We start from the raw sequence: 13649 nt of genomic DNA on the forward strand, positions 1-13649 counted from the left end.
TGGATTTCTAACTACATGACAGCCCTTTTCATTCCCACTCATCAGAGGGAATTTACTGGGAAGTAGGTTCAGCTGTACAATACGTTTTATGGCATGAAAGTCAATCTGTCATCTGTACGATGGTGCAAAAAGATGTAAGGAGATCATAGGACACACCAGTGAAGAAGATGATGAAGAAGAACAAATCACATCTAGTTTTCGAAAATACAGTCAAGTTTGTTTCTGGTCTACTTGTAAAGGCATGAAGGAAGAACAGATTTGTTCCATCTGGACATCCTGAAGAACAACTGGAAATGAGAACTTTGGCAAAACAGTTTGTGTATAAACACAACAACAGCAATTACAACAACAACAAAGGATTAACCTTGGTAGGAGAATCAAGCATTCTGTGAACTGGAAGGGCCTCTGTCAAATCAGAAAGGCCTTTCAATTTTTACTGCCTGGAAGCTGTTTATGCAGAGGTCTTGTCTTTCATGTGACTGAACTTCCAGTTCTGCTTCACTTCTCTGTGTGTATATATTGCAAAATACCTATCTGTAACTCTTAATTTGCTGGAAGGTGTAAACAAATGTAAATTTTGTAAACAATCCTCTCTGGGAAGGCCTATTTACAGTTTGGACATATATGCCCATCCCAGCCCCTCTATTAGAGGTAACTAATTGATTTTGACAAGAATGAGCCAGGGAGGAGCCACTTAAGGAGGGGCTCTGAAAGACCTGAGAGGTTGCTAGCTTTGGCCACTAACCTCACTAAAGGAGTGTAGGTGTGTACTGACAGAACAGTGAGAGGGACTTGAAGTGTAATTTCTTTCATTTGCACCACTTTATCCAGGAAAAGTTCCCTCCTCATAACAGTCCATGGAAGCTGGTGTAAACCCACTACACCTGAACACGTATGGAGTTGGCTAATACAGACTGTGCTTAATTTACCTGCAATGCCTGAGTACCTGTCAGTCATTTTCAAGGGCAACTTCAGAGACACGGAATTTCTTCTTTTAGTAGGTATTGAAGGACACACTGATAAAACTACATGCAAGCTTATAAAGAGATGGTCTTTAGGCATTTTTCACTAGACACAGTATTTTCCTTAGCCTTCTATCCCTTTCACAGTTGTACTCCAATTTCTTAGCTATGGCAGACCCTTTCAGGTCTCAGGTGCTACTTGATAGTCTAAAAGCCCCTTAAAAAAGGACCAAACCCAAGGGAGCTCAATCCTCAGAATAGCAAAAGGCAGAACTTCTTGTATTAGTGGCAGCAAGATGCAGTGAGGGAAAAGAAAACTTTCTGAAATAAGGGAATTAACCACAGGACCTCAAATGCTGGTCAGCAAAACTTCGAGCCATCTGCTTTCAAGACGAGGAAATACAGAAACTTGAAGTGACATTTTTCTAGGATGTTGGAGGGCTAATAAGTACTGAAAAGGGGTCCATAGAGACAGATTAACAAGACAGACTTGATAATTCTGAAAGATATCTTAAAATTAAAAGTTACAAGGAAAAGTCATTTTTAGTCAGCATCCTTTTACTTGACCAGAGTGCTGGACAGTGGATTAATTACATATCAAGTAATGTAATTTCTGAACATGCCCAGGTGAGGACCCCCTCCAAGATAAAATCAGTCTGGCTAGCCTATATCATGTTTTTTCCTCTGTGATTCTGCCCATCAAAGACTAATAATAAAAGAGCAACACATTGCTTTGAAGTGCATTATATTTAAGAGCAGGGATATATTTGTATCTTTACATCTTTATGACACAAAAGTTCAGAAACTTCATCAAAAGGGGCTGAAAATGCATGGAGGAATAGATGTAAATCAAAACACAAATAATATCTCATTAAGGGAAGAAAAATCACTGTTTAATATCAAGTATTCCAAATACAGTAAGAAAAGTTCTTGCATCCTATCTCAAAACTGGCTGCATAATGAAGCAAATAGGAATGCAAAATTAGGAGAATTGAAAATAAGATCAAAGGGGATTTACATATAGTTTTGACATAATCTGTGTTAATTTCAAAGTAAATTTACAGAATTTGTGAACAACCTGTCCTGAGTCTTTTCTGTAGTCACCAAGAGAGAAGGAATGATGCATCAATCTCTCTGTCTCTGACTCCTCTGAATCATGGTGGCAGGAACAGCATTTGGCATGAAGCTGCATTCAGTAGGAGGTATCTCCAGGAAAATACTTAACTGATTTCCTTTGTGGCCTTAAAAATCATATAGGTCTAAAAATGAATTTAGAGATAATTTTTAAATTTAAAATTATCTTAGTGTGCATACAGATTAAATGTTTGATATATATAATAATTTTTGAATTAAAATGGGAAGATATTACTTGCTTTTTAGAAAGGCACAAGATTATTCCAAAACACATATGTATTAATCTGATTGTGGGTCTCCACAGACAGTTTGAGATCAGTGAAATAATTTTGCCACACTCCAGTGTCTACACTGAAATATTCTTAAATGAACAGTTTTCACATGAGGATCACAATTCTTTGTTGCTCAAGGCTTCATGTTTTGCTTCTAAGAAAAATGCCAAACACTAAAAAAAGCCAACCCAAACCCTGTAAATTTGAATACTGTATTGAGAATTTGAGAAATGTTGGTCTCCAAAATATTTAGGACTAGGTAGTTAGAAGATCCTGAAGAATCAATGAAAGCTGTGACCAAGCAAGTGACAACTCTGTATCTTTTTTGGTTTTCCTCTGATTCATAACAACCCACAAAACTGTAACATGCAAGAGGAAAGAAGATGATCACATCAGCCTGTAACCATGAGCTTTGAACAGGGTCTGATTACATCTATTATGTTGCTGATTGTTCTGATTTAATACTTCAGGTTGTATTCTGTTCTTGAAGGACAGTGTTCTTTGATAAGAGAAATCAAAGTTATAAAAATAAAGTATAGAAATATTTTATTAAGAAATGACAACTAAAGGCTTTTGCTTTACAGGCCATATTCATCTAGAGCAAAATTGAAAACCCAAGTAAATTCTTAAAATATATTTAAATATCATTCAAATTGAATTAAGGTAATTCAAATGGTTGCTGCTATCACCAAAATTGTTACTCATAACTTTAGGGGAAATACAGAAAAACTATATTGAAAATAAATGTAATATCTCGAGTATCTCAATCATAAATGCATGCATATTTAGAGAAATGAAAAGGGAAAGACTCTGGGGACAGAAGGTGCTCACCTTGTGTACTTTAGTCTTGCTAAATGTCTACATTAAACTCTGAGCCTCTTCTGCATATAATACATATTGGGCCAAATCCAGTAAGCCTTTTATTTATTTAAAGAGTTCTGGATAAATGCTATCATTCATGATACTATTGTTTTTATCTGGATATATAAGCATGGATAAAAAAGCTGAATATTTTCTTATTCCTTACTTAAGAGCAACCTACTGCTTGTCCATCCTATTAAAACAAATTTTAACTATGTGTAAAGTTTGAAAAGAGCACATCTTTTGAAAATTATACTTTAATTTACATCATAACCTCATTTATTCACATATATTCCATATACAAATTTTATTCTCTAACTCACTGTAAACTTGTTATAATTTTGGAGAGAACACACAATATTTCTCATAACAGAAATATTAATCTCATTAAATATGAAATTTAACTCTCTGAAATATAGGATGGAAATGTGTCAGTTTATAATTGGAATAAACACTTCAAATGCTGTTTAAAAGTTCTGTTCAAATAAAGTACAGGCAGGGCCAAATCTGCAAACAATGGCACAAGTCAACAAGGGAGTTGCCTTGTTGCTAAAGTATGAACTTGATTTGGAAAGATTGTGTCCCAGAAATTATAGCTGAAGTGAAGCCTTCATTATATGGTATTTTTCCCTTCTCTATTGCAAATTATTTAATGTCCTTTCTAGAAACATGTACTTAAATAAATAGGTGCGTTAACCAGACTATTGCAAGTTATTCAGCACTGAAGGGGGATAAAATTTCACTTCTACAGAGACATGAATTTCTTTTCTAGGAAATCATAAACTTGAGGTGGGTCAGTCTCTAAACAGTCTAATCTTTGAAGGACAGAGTTGAAATCTTAGTTCCTGAATAGTGTAAGTATGTGCCTCTCTTTAGGGAATTTCCTAAGCTGGGTGGTAAGGGTGCTGAAAGTTTGACTTTATTACAAGACCTATGGACATTGTTTCTTAAAGACATAAAATGTTATTGATACAAATTATTTCCTCTCTACAACAAAAGGAACCTACTAGTGAATTTCAGAGGAAAATATTACACTGTCTGCCATCAGTTTGCAAGCGCATATTCTTTCAATAGAAGTGCCTAAAAAGATATCACTGTATAACTGCAATCAAAATAAATTTGTACTATGTTCATTCTTGCTAAGTTTACATGCCCTTTCTCCTCTGTCCTGGCTGATGCCAAATGCCAAGGAGCTCATAGAATATCTGTCTATGATAGACAGCTACTGCCTCTAAAGTAGCTAGTGCTATTTTTCTTTGCTTTTTTTCATGCACCTTTCATAAAAGCTCATTCTACATGAAAGCAGAGTGGACTGGTGGCCCAGAACTAAGTCTAATATATTATCTACATTGTTCTAGCACTTCAAAGATTGAAGCTTCAAATCTCTCTGCTGCTGCAGTGCCAGAAATAGTAGGACAGTAGAACTCAAGCACCATGATAATGTTTCTCTTTTATATTTATTCATTTATGTCCTTTTTAAGGCATTATGTAATTCTCTGAAATGAGGCAGCCTCATGCCAGACATAGGAACAGGGAATGAGGGGCAAATGCTATGCTGATGCTGAGGTCAATAGGTAGCACCACAACATAGAGCAGGCTGGGCAGAACCTGAGCTGTACACCAGCTTCCTCAGGTGCTAAAGAAATTTGTCCTAAATGAAAGAGCTAAGACTTTAGATTATATTGTCCAGTCTTCTCAAAGTCTCTCCATAGCTCCTCACATATAATCCTATTGTAGTTAATGATGCTATGGTTTACTTATTGTTAAAGCTAATTCTTGAGTTCTGACAGTGCCACAGTTACACCTTTACTTGCAGAAGAGAGATATTCAAAGCTTCTGATCTTGATTCTGATGTTGACTTGTTCTTTTACTTGAGAAAGGAAGACTCAGTCTCTTATTTTACTACATCATTGAGAATGATGTGTTTTCCCATCATTAATAATGCACTTTACATGTAAATAGTAAATTTTCAGATTTGTATTCCCCTGGAATCTACATCTATAAATTTCTAGATCAGTAATGCTTATGAAGCCCATGAGAAAATTTCTAGAAACAGGTTGCTTTTATTTTAGAAACTGCAAACTGTAACGTAGGGACTTGCTAGAAACATTGAAGAGAAGTGGAGGAGAAATTAGGAAAGCAGTTTCTTAGTTGAGAGTCTTTAGTCATAGGTTGCAATCACTGGTAATCTTTCTGCTGTTTGGAGTTCAGTGCTTTTTCCAAAGTAATAGTACATAGTACAAATCTATGAAAAAAACAATGTACTTAAACATCTTTTCCAGAATCATGTTAGCTGTGTTATGCAAACAACGTCTTATATCTGCCATAAGGACAGGAACACTTTAGTGCCTTCTACTTATTTGCCTTCAATAGGAAACAAGATTATGCTGAGGTACCCTGATTTTTTAACAGCACAATTCTGTGGTAGGTGAGTGTTTCTAACTCCCAAAGAAGGCAAGAGGGACTGAGCACTGACATTCTGGATGACAATCCAGTCAGCTGCATATCATCATTTCGCATACAAATAAACAGCATTATAATCAGAATTAGCTAATGATTTAGAGAAACGGAATGAGGTTTAATGTAAATATTAAGATAAATATTAGATACTGCTGTACAAAGCCAGGAAGATGAATGATTTAATACTTATTTAATTGATAATGAGATTAAGAGAAATACGTAAGAACCTACCTGTACAAGTTGGACAGATGCCGCATCCAGAATAGTCTGTAATCTTCTATGTTTTTGCCCAATAATGATTTAGACCATAATAGTTGTAAATATAACATTAAACATATTCACGACTTGATTGGACTTCTGTTTCTTGGATTTTTCTCTCCTTCTCTTTCTTACCTTCTCTCTTCTCTCTTTCCCCCTTTCTTCCTTTCTTTCTATTGCTTTGTTTGTATCTTGTAACTAAGCACTGTGTGGTCTGGCAAGTGGCTAAGCAAGTGAACAGTGAGGTTCCTTCTCTTACAAGCAAGCCAAACCTAGCAGCTCCTGGTTTGAAGTTGAGGGCAACGTCATGTCTGCTAAGGCTGTTTACACTCCTTCCTTTTTTATTTTTTCTGTCTTTTTTAATTTTTTCTTTTTTTTTGTTCTGTTTTTTTTCCCCTGGTAGTTCACTTGCCAGGTAATGAGAATCAGCTTTGAGGAAGTGGCTCAGTGTAAGTCTCTGGGTCTGTCAACTTACAAGGACTCAATTGGATTACCTGACGCACACGGGAGCATTAGATCTAAACCCCATGGACTGATGTCACTTTCAGCCCCTGGCCAATCCAGGGTGCAACAGCACAACCAAAGCAGGGACTGATGGTCTAGGGGTGAATGTGTCATTTGTGAGCAGCAAAATCCTTCAGACTCAATAAACAAGGCAGTTCAGATTTTGATGGGTCTACCTGGCATGAAAATACGCTAACCAAAAACTGAAGGAAGGAAATTTGATCATTTTTTAATATTGCCTAGTCTGAAATTTTTTTTTGTTAATTATAGCAGGGTGCAGCTGTGCTCAGAGCAGGGAAGAGGGAGCTCTTGAGATGCTGCAGGGCAACTGTGAGCTGGCTGTAAGAAAGTGAAGGGAACAAAACCTTAATAAAACAGAAGAGAGTTCTACTGGACTTGTTCAGTAAACCCTTCACATTAGTTAGTCCTCCATTTTTCCCTGCTCTGTTTCTCTTTAATTCTAATTTTTTTATGTTTTTGTATAAGTCCACAGATCTTCATTTGTTTACTCATTCTCCCTATATTTTGTCCCTGAACAATGGAATTTACAAATGCATTTCCATCTACAATCCTTAAAGCAATATCTCATAGATAATTGTAGTGTAGATTTCTCTGTTCATTTTCAAAATGAAAATCTTGTATTTCTCTCATTGCATAACTGCATGCAACTAGTAATTAAAGCTCAACATGACAAAAAAAAAAAAAAAAAAAAAAAAAGAACAAACCAGCCTTATATATTTCCTTTTTTCTTTCTCAGTCACTGTGAATATTGCCACTTTTGTCCCTAGCCCACACTCTGGATTTCACATTCAGTTTGGTCAACCCTTCCAGTGTGTAAGTGTTGATGTGTGCTTTTGAGGAAAATATACAAGCTATGGTCTTCTTTATTTATCTTTAAAGAAAATTTATTCATGTTTTCATAATCTCAGTGACTGTAAATCCCTCCATTTTGACACTTGGAAGTGCAATATTACCTTATCCAAAATGTCGCAGAAAACATATATTTTGCTGAATTCTCCCACTGGGTACATCCATCCTTTCATATCCTTCTCTGGTCCTTTTAGTTTGTAGCAGCAAAATAAAACTATTTTTCATAAATTCTGGCTTGGTCCAGAAGTCATAAATCTGATCTGACAGGCAGTCTAACAGGACTGCAGGCAGGAATAAAAATAGAATGAAAGGTCTCACATCTGAGATGTCCCAAACAGAACATGCTGGAGTTGGAAAACCAACATTTATTGATGGTTATTGATAAACCTTATTGATAAACATTACCACCTGTGCAAAAGAAGCTATTTGTTGCCTTCTCCTGTGGTCACGAGGCTGATACTACTCTTCATTTTTTGAATTTGTGCATCCAGATACCAACACATCAGCAAAAAGGCTATTAATGAAAAAAATAAAGTCTGAGCATTGATGCAACTCGGGAAGCATTTTGCTTCTTGTCTGATACAGTCACACTAGCAGGACAGAAGCAACACAGAAGTTTGTGACTGCTCCTTCCCCAGGTGATGAGTGGGGAAGAGATAGGAAGTTATTTTTAGTGGTGCATTTGTAGCTACCAGATTTGATTTAAGTAGGTGTATGTATAATGCTGTTTGTGGACTTAACCGGGGGTGTGGCTTGTTGAATAATTTTGCTAGGAATAATGTGTTTTGTGAACATTCTCCTGTTAAATCAGGTAGAAATGCTGATTTGATTAACTAATCAAAGTTCCTAAAGACTTTATGTTCTATTGCTTTAAGAAAACACTTGATTATTCTTCTCATGGAAACATGCAATTGCAAACCTGTGGTAGTTCAGCTGGCATAACTAGCAATTCCAAATTTGTGAGATCAAATTCTCACCCATGGTTCCTTTATTCTTGAAAGTCATTGAAAGCAGCTGTTTTAAAAAAATCACTTGCAACATACTGATTTGAACCAAAGCAGTATTTTAGACTCATAAACAAAAAATATTCAGTATGAGAGCTTCAGCTGAATTACTTTTGCTCATCTATTGAATCCTCACTGTGTACAGGTGACATACATGTAATTGCAGCAAAGTTTATGTAACTAGATCACTATGAAAGAAGGTTAACAAGATGAAAGGCTATTTATCCCAGTGAAGGAACTGCTGGATGGAGGCTTAGGATCTCCCTTATGTTCCTCCCAGCTTTCTGAGAACCAGCAATGTCTAGAATCCAATTATTCTCTGACATTAATGCCTTTTTATCCCACAGAAGCTGAAGTGTGGGAAGCTCTTAAAGTTTACATAAAGGTGAAGATTACTATTTACTTCTCAGCTGATGATGGTACAAGCAAGCTGTCAAAACTACAACCACAGCTCAGGCCTCTGGTTTCCGTAAAACACAGAAGACTTCTGTTGCTTCTCTTAGGTTATAACTAGTTTTACTTTGGAGTCCCATTGAATGGATCACGGACTGCATGAGCTGTTAGAGCTTGAGATTTTAGAAAAATCAGGGAATCCCTCTTTTGATTTGGATCTTCTTAAGTCATACACCAGGACCTAACCACTTCTGATAGTATACTTCCATGCATCATCCTTATGTTCACTAGATGTACAAATAAAGTTTAATTTCCATCATGGTTTCTAAGCAGATGGTCCAGTCATCTATATTTAGCTTAGCAAAATAATACAGGGAGGTGAGTCTATGCTCTCATTCTGCTCTTTGCTGTCAGGAGTGTTTCACAGCGGTATCTTCGGAGGAATTACATCTGATCTGTATAACCCTAAGCTCAGTTAAAAAAATAAATTAAAAAGGCAAGAGTCCAGTATCTGAACAGCCTTTTTCCCTATAAGAAATAATTCCTAAGGTAATTTTAAAAATACCACTAAACTGGGAGTGGAGGTATGTTGGAGTTTGTTTCTAAGTTCGTGTTTGAAGAGTGCAGGAAGGCAGCATAACTCTTATTGCCACTCATGACAGCAACCAGTTCTCATTAAGAAAATTGTCTTTAGCTGGCAAAGTCTGGCTCAAACCTCTGGAGTTCCTAAATCTTTAGAAACTTATGAATGGATGAGACCAAATTAAAATCCCTCCACAAACAATTTCCATTTGGCTGAATACATCTAAGGATTGCACATACTTTGCTACCTATTTACTCAGTGCAACAATTAAAACAAATTGTCTGTACATGGAATTATGGCAGCTGAGGAAGAACTTTTCAGGAACAACAAAGGGCTTAATAGCATTAATGGTATTTGAGAGAACAAAATTTATTGACTAGATGTGCAGAAATGTCTGAGCTTCAGTATCAGCTGTGAGCATGGCCCCACCTTCCCTTTCCCATCTGTAACCTGTCGCATGGTGCCCCATGGTGGCTGCTTGCCTCCTCTTACATTTGCTCAAGCCAGCAAGTGCTTCATTCAAATTGGTTACTAATAAACAAAAATATTTAATCCAGTTCATCATTATTTGCTAATAGTCAAGTGCATTTTGCAACTTTTCTAGTTTGTTTCTGTTACTAGCTCCATTTAAAGAGGAAATACAGGTTGCTCTAGGTGGTTACTTGGAGTTGATTTCATAGTGCTTAACAAGACAGAATTAATTTTAAAATCTAGTTGTTACAATGTTTTTTTTCATTAGATTATTTTCATTGTTAAAAGGAAACATTTTAAATTCAGCTGTTTTCATCAGCAATTAGTATTTGTGATTTTTTTGTACACTTTTCCAGGCTGTAGTATGTCTATTCATTTGGGGTTTGCTAGTAAATTTCCATTTCACTTTCTTATGTGAAACCCAGCTTCTTTGTCACAACCAACGATAAAAAAAATATTTCCAAAAGATATTATTACCAAAAATGCTTTATTTATTTCTATTTGTATTACTTCCAGAATTTTCTAAAAACTTTCATACTTGGTATTGTCTTTCCACATATATATGTCTTGCTTAGCGAACAATATTTATCAGTCTGTTTGCACAAGAGGGTATGGATGTTGATCCTGGCTGTGGCTTCTCAAGCCCTAGTTTGGAAAAACTGATTCCCCTGAGTACCCACAATTCCTACTGATCTCTTCTTGATGAAGCAGCTCTTTCAAACACGTTCCCTTTGACTGAGAGGATGGATGAAAAACCTTGCTTGTGCTCCAGAGTCCCTTCATGCTGCTGCCAGGGCTCTGCAATGCCTCTCCATTCCCTCAGACTGTTCCCAGCTGTAGCAGCGATGCCCAGATGATGTACCAGATGATCTGATGCTGGCAGTCAGCAGCAGATGCCAGCCAGCAGTGCAAGCTGAGGGCAGTAGAAAGCCTCAGTCTCTCAGTGCTGTTCCTGGGAAGCAGCACACCCTCAAGAGAGCGTCAGGGCAGCAAACCAGGGCCTCCAGAAGTCATCTGCTGCTGTCACCCCACTTCTCTGAGGAGCACTGCTGGTTGCTCAGGGAGCAGATGGAGCTGCCTCGCCCAGCTCCAGCACCTCTCCTGATGTGACAAGGTCTTTCCTCCTCAGTCTGCAGAGCAGTGAAGCGTTCTGCAAGGGCACATGCCTCGGATATCCTGTTTCTATTTTCAGCTTGTCTAAAAGCGCCTATAGACATAGTCAGGCATTTACTTGCAAAATAGCTATTGTGGTTTAAGCCACCTTGTGTCTGTCTGCTGAAAACAGTCCCACTCAGCTGAGTTACTATGTGTACTACGCTAATCCATTTTGGTGCAAATATAAATCACTATTCTTTACTATGGATGCTTTGTGACCAAAAAACTGCTCCTTATGTCTTTTGACCTGTTATTTTATGTTACGGAATCTCATTTTTGACATTCTGATGTTTTTGACATCAAAATTTGTGTCAGACATTCAGATCTATTTCCTTGTCTCCGAAGATTTCAGTCTGAATTTTTTGCTTTGCAGTTTATAAACATCAATATGCTAAAAATTTGTTTACTATCCCAGGTATGGTAATTGGCAAGCTAATGAAAATATTAAAAGAAGACAAAACTACATTTTGGATGTAATTTCATGACTGCTGATTCCAAACACTTTAATGTTCATAAAACTACTTGTATACCAGTGCAGGGGAGTGAGAAAGTTTGCAGTATTTTGATATAATTCATATTTTAAATCTAAATTGACAATTTTTAAATCCAAATATTTATTAAACACTCAACAATTGCTTATTTTAAAGCAGAAGTCCAAATCCAAGACTATTGCTACATAAACACTGAAACTGAGGAGGTAAGAGAATGATTAACAATTACATGTAGGCAGAGGTTGATTTTCATGTTCCAGACTGTTCACTGATTCAATTTTGGAGTTTCTATTACTAAACAAACCTGCTCATCAGATTGTCCTCATATATAAAATTTCATATTTATTTTGAAAAGGAAGATTCAAGTTCTGAGGTTTGTAATTTCCAGTATTTTTCCAAAGAGACGCTTACCACCTTTCAGCTTTTCTCATTATTTACTATACACCTTTTCAAACCCATCACCAAAACTCCTGTCAAGTTTATGTTGTTTTGGAGCCTCAGAAGGGCCAGTCCTTGCTGGAAAGACCTGGCCCCTGCAGGCAGCCACACTTCTTTCCACTGTCTATGAAGAAGTATGCATCTTCTGTCTGTTTGTTGGTATGTTCTGTCCTAATGAATTCATATTCCTGCTCTCTACTGTATTCTTCTAATCAGTTGAGAGGTCGAGAGAAAAATGGTAGCTTTGTTACAGCCTGTTTCAAAATACCTGTTTACTTTCATGGTTATCAGGAATTTAGTTTTGTATTTTCTTGGATATCAGTCAGGACAATCCAGAAAACAGTTTCCACTCAGACATATGTAATAGAGGAGTTCATAATGTAGCCACAATATTTAAAAGAAAATACTTCTGCAATGCTTGAAAACAATACTATAGTGATGCTCAATGACATTCTCAAAGTTTCATTTTCTTATATAGGGATTTGTTTTGAAAATCATATTATCTTTATTTTTAAAGCAATATACTGGTAAACAGCAAATTTAGGGCATGAAATTTTTCCTTTCAGAGTTTTCCTTCATACTACCTTTACATATTTTCCAGCCTCTACTATCATGCTTTACAACACCAATCTGATCTTTTTGTACAATTTCTCCATCATTATTTCTGTTGTATATCAGATTTACATTCAAGATGGCAATAAATACTGATTGTATATAAGGTTCTAAGGACTAGTTTTAAAAAGTCACTCAGAAATATGTCTCTTTCTAAAAACATTAACTTTGTAAACTATAAAATCTTAAGCAGAGTTTGATTATACCTTAAAGGAGAAAAGAAATGTGACAAACTTGGATCCTCAGCAAAAGACCATATTATACTTTAAAGGGACTGTTCTGCTTCACTTGCAAATCTCTCTGCAATTTTACATCAGACGGGATGATCAGGAACAATGACTCTCCCAAAATCATTTGGAGTAACATCAGTTCTGTAAGGCCATGGGACTTGCTGCAAGTAACTGACTTGGCTGAACATGTCACCTCAACTGTTTCTAACTGTGCAGAGACCAGAGGTTAACACTGCAAGTCTATGTGCCAACACAAATAAACATCTGAAGGTGCCATGACCTCAATCAGCCCCAGTCTGGAGGCTGTTTTAATTACCTGGCCAAGATGAAGATGACCTATGCAGATTAAGTTTTGCCTGCTGTGTACTTTGGGCATTCATATTGCCCCTTGTGCCTTCTGAGCTTTGCTCTTGGCATATGTAAACATGGAAGGCAGTGAAATGTCTGGGTCTGATCTAACACACTGCAATAAGAATAAGCCTTGGAGCTAAAAGCTGGTTAATTCTGTTTGGGGGATGTCCCAAGGAAATGATCAGAGGTAATGTGGGAGGTGTGTCTTAAAAACAGAGCCCAGAGGCACCTAAGGTGGCAGAGTCCGAGCAGTAGTTTTTCAGTAGTTTTTGTTTTGTTGGGGTTTTTATGTGTAGGCATAAAGGAGGCATCATATATCTGTCTGTAGAAATCTGCAAAAGAACCACTTTAAAACATGGCAAGAAATTGCTTAAATTAAGTGAGAATTTTAAGGGCAGCACACAGTGGTCTCACCAAAATGGGCATGAGTAGTGTATAGACAAAATTATGGAGGTGAAACTTTTAACACCAAAATAGTGGGCAAAACAGGAATATTCTAAAGCACTGCCTTTAGACTTAGCATGTAAAAGTCTATGCTTATTAAAGAGGCATAAAAGCTGTTATCAACAAAAATCTTGATACATTGGCATCTTCAAGAAT

General features: G+C 36.7%; 1 protein-coding gene across 1 annotated transcript in view; it reads left to right on the forward strand.

The window, feature by feature from the left end:
• The window catches only part of MAPK8 (mitogen-activated protein kinase 8), a 71087-nt gene that overhangs the window by 16742 nt on the left and 40696 nt on the right, over positions 1-13649 (forward strand). The window lies entirely within an intron of this gene.

Source organism: Lonchura striata, chromosome 7 (assembly GCF_046129695.1).
Source record: "Lonchura striata isolate bLonStr1 chromosome 7, bLonStr1.mat, whole genome shotgun sequence".
NCBI classification, from domain to species: Eukaryota; Metazoa; Chordata; class Aves; order Passeriformes; family Estrildidae; genus Lonchura; species Lonchura striata.